This window comes from Amblyomma americanum, chromosome 7, assembly GCF_052857255.1.
Source record: "Amblyomma americanum isolate KBUSLIRL-KWMA chromosome 7, ASM5285725v1, whole genome shotgun sequence".
Lineage (NCBI taxonomy): Eukaryota > Metazoa > Arthropoda > Arachnida > Ixodida > Ixodidae > Amblyomma > Amblyomma americanum.
Window position 1 is genome coordinate 23,947,202 of NC_135503.1, and position 3,853 is coordinate 23,951,054.

General features: G+C 49.8%; 1 long non-coding RNA gene across 1 annotated transcript; it reads left to right on the forward strand.

The window, feature by feature from the left end:
- The first annotated feature begins 265 nt into the window (after window positions 1-265).
- Window positions 266-3,853, forward strand: LOC144097619 (uncharacterized). The gene is made up of 3 exons (XR_013307085.1): window positions 266-400; window positions 2,305-2,509; window positions 3,849-3,853. It is a non-coding gene; the product is annotated as an uncharacterized LOC144097619 (long non-coding RNA).

Consider the following 3,853-nt stretch of genomic DNA (forward strand, 5'->3'; position numbering starts at 1 on the left):
CCGCATTCCGCCATGCGTCCAGCCACCGCGTCGCTCCTGTAGAGAGGCCGCCATATTAGAGGCTGTCGCGTTTCTCACACCACCGGCGTTCGCGTCGTCGGACCCCGATGGGCGAGAAAGCGTGACCCCGAGCAGTGTCGCGGAAGCTCTTCCGAATGACGTCAACGCCTTTCCTTGCACGGCTCCTTTCCGAATCGCATGGTGCCTTCGAGACAGGTGGTGTCCCTCCCCCGCATACAAGGGTGCACGCCCGCGCATATAAGGAAGGCGGCCTCACCAGTCGGAGCAAAACTACTCGTCACAGTGAGGTTGTACGTTATCTGCGCCCGAAGCAAGCGTCGAACGTCTATCCTTATTTCTCCGTACAGGGTATTTTAGGATCTGTGATACAGTAGCAATGGTAAGTGAAATTGAAAGTTTTGGTATCTAACGACAGGTGTTCATTACTGCACGGTGGTCTCAGGTGCATGACATTGCCATTAAATTAAACATGGAAGAGAGAGAGAATAAACTTCATTAATTTAAAGTAATTACGAGGGTGGTTCACTCAGGTGCGGGAAACCATTGGCAAATACGGCCCTCCAGGCCTGACCGATCAGCTGGCAGAGAGCACTTGTAGAGCTACAGTTAGTGCACTTAGTACCAGTTAGTGCAGTTAGTACCAGTTAGTGCTTACCAGCTCTCTTATCCACTTCGTCTGCCAAGGTAAAATAATTTTTAATGCTTTAAAGATCCTTTACGCAAGCATGGGCGTGGCTATTCTAAAAATGTAGCAGCAAAATCGCGCTATGATTACAAAGGGGCAACAACGCACAGAGCCCTCAGAAACAGGAGAGCGTGGATAATGCTCGCACATACTAGCACGCACTATCTGGTGTGCGAAGGGGCGGTAAACCGTTATACCGGTCTGTCTTCGTCGGTACTGCAAGAGCAACCGGAATGCCTCACCTCTGAGACGTTTAAGCCAATGATCCCAGGATGCTCTCTTCCGAGAAAGGTCTTCTGGGACGGTCGTTGTAGCCTGAAGGGGCGACATAGTGGCAGAGTACTACCCTCGTACGCGCGAAACATGGGGCCGAAATCCCGCTGCCACAGCGACTCTGACGGTTCTTCGAATAACCGCAAGCATCCCCCAGACACGTGTTCGGGTTTCCGGAAGGCAAAAATCTTGTAAATGTGCCATCTGGCAGAGATGTGTTCGGGGCATTCACTGGTGTCTCCACGGTGGCTCAAAACAGCGATGCAGCCCCTCGTTTCGCCTTTGGACTTGAAATGTGTTCCTGGGGCGATGCAGTGGCTAGCTTCACGAGGCGCGAGTGTTTAGAGACGACTGACAGGCTCGCAGTGTAGCATGTCCTCTCAATTAGCCTCTCCTTCCTGCGATTAAATAAGGCCTCTTTGTACCCGATCTCCTGAAGATACTCCCGCACTAAAACTAGACAGCTTGACGGCGCCACCAAGGCACTGAAACCAACTCACACGCATACATTTCGCATCGCTGAGAAACTCAGGCACGAACGCCACGCCTTGCAATCTTTCACTGCATTCAAAATGTCGTATATTGCAGACAAAGCCTGTCCGGGAGTTTCTGTGGCATTAATATTGATGTAGTGGGTTGCGGTGCTTCCTCTCTATTTTTCGTTCTCCTCATTACTATAAGTTTAGGGGTAAGCATGGCATTATAACTCGAGAACGAATCCTCGTTCATATGCTTTCAAGAAAACTAAATTAGATAAGCCCACAAAACGCTTGGTGTAACTGCTTCACAAATGCATTCTCGCCGACTGCGTTTTCGATAGTAACGAAATGCTCATAGAAGCGGCCTATAGAAGCCCATTGTTGTTGTTTTTGTTGTTGTTGTTGTTGTTGTCGTCGTCGTCGTCGTCGTCGTCGTCGTCGTCGTCGTCGTCGTCGTCGTCGTCGTTGTTGTTGTTGTTGTTGTTGTTGTTGTTGTTGTTGTTGTTGTTGTTGTTGTTGTTGTTGTTGTTGTCGTTCTAGAAGCCCATGCATTCTGAAGAGGCGATCTTCGCCGTCTACCACTTCTTCCAAGTTCACCTAATCAACATGGATAACGTATCCTCTTACCTGAGTAGCCGTGGATGCAGTGCTCACTTAGAGCCATGTAGGGTGGGGGGGGGGGGGGGGGGGGGGTACTTGCACATATACCATACACAGTGCCTCAAAAACTTGCCTGGCGATCACTTGGACTGCGCTTCTACGTTTAAAAATTAACTGCATCCAGCGAGTTTCTCCGGGGCCGTCCTGTCTACCATTCTGATCCGCTTGCGTCGTCGTTTTTCGTAGAAGTCCTCCCTGGTTGTGCTGGCGCTGGTCGTGTGCTGTGGCTGTCCCCTGCTGGTGCACGGTGGTGGTGTGCCCCTGTTCGCTGCCCCCCTGGTGGCTGCACCCGCTGTGCTCGCAGTGCCGGCCGCCGTCTCCCACACGTACTCGCACAAGGTGCACGCGCCGTTGCTTGCAGCCCCCGCCTATCCGCTGCCGTACGTAATCGGTGAGTTGCTTTCAGTCACACTCCCATTGCGCCTTACCAGTTTCCGGTGTACTTCGATTCTAAAGTTAAGATCTTCGCTTCTCAATTCGACCGTTCCGAGTGGCCACTTTTGGGGTGGTAGTAAGATAGAGGTTGCCGGCATTTTAATAAAGTTATTCCTATCCTAGCCTATGATAGAGCTGTGGTGATGATGATAATAATTATGATGTGGCTCTTTTCTTTAGAACGCGCAGTCAGTCTTTGCAATCGTAGTGCCACCTGCGAGCGCTTGAATAAACTATTTTCGGATGTATGCGCCTCTTTGTAATGACAATGCTACAGGCTTCCCATATCTCAGAGGTTATTCACGCATGAAGCATCCTGAAACAAGGCCTCCGAGGAGTCACGGGTGACACGTGACACAAATACTGCCATGTCGGAGATCTGCAAAACGTGAAATTTCATTCTAAACGAGGCTGGAGCACGCCGAAATTCGTTTAAACCACAAGCCAACACAGTGCTCCTCTATTCTGAGCACATTAAATTCGTCTGCCTCCGAACTTCGTCAGAGTAGCGTCCAGAGCAGCGAGCACCCCTCCGTCCTCTAGAGATACGTCAGAGGACTTTGCGTTCCCGATCGGCCGTTACGAGTAGCGAGACGTACAGGTACTTGGCGCGAGTGCCGAAATCAAATCTCATGAACTAGTGCCCAGTACCTCGTACGCTGCAAGGGATCCTTGAACAGCGTTCAAGAAAGTTATACTCGGTGCTTGAGATGACCGCTTTCAAGACCACACATGTTCACACCCGCCGTTGCATTAGCCACACTTAGCTCTCCGCAGCGAGGCTGTTCGCATCGTCCAGCCGTAAAGTGTTCATTGGGATGCTCATGTTCATGCAGTTGTAACCGGCCTGATGCCTTTGGAAACAAATAGTACGCATGCAAACAGTACGCTGTCTCTCCGAAATAGGCGTTTGGTAAACTGAACATGACTGGTTAATGTCAGCAAAGAAAGACTATATAGCTATGCAAAGTGGCAAAGGCTTTCTTGAATTTTAGACGTTGGAAGACCTTGAGAGAAAAAGTCTTTAGTGGCGCAGCAAGCCAATACCTGATTGAGGTGCTTGGTACAATTAGCAGTACAAATACTTCGTTATGGTGGGACCAGGTTGTACGAACGTACGCTACCCACTACTCTCTTGATTACAGCAGCTGTTGCGTTTGTTGTTGTCGTCGTTTTGTTTCATTACAACAATTATTTTACTGCCATTTCTCACTGTGCATCATGTGTACAGTTGGACGCCATCTGATCACGGCCTGTGACTGACAGCTTTTATATTTATCTTTTTGTTCCAACAGGATGA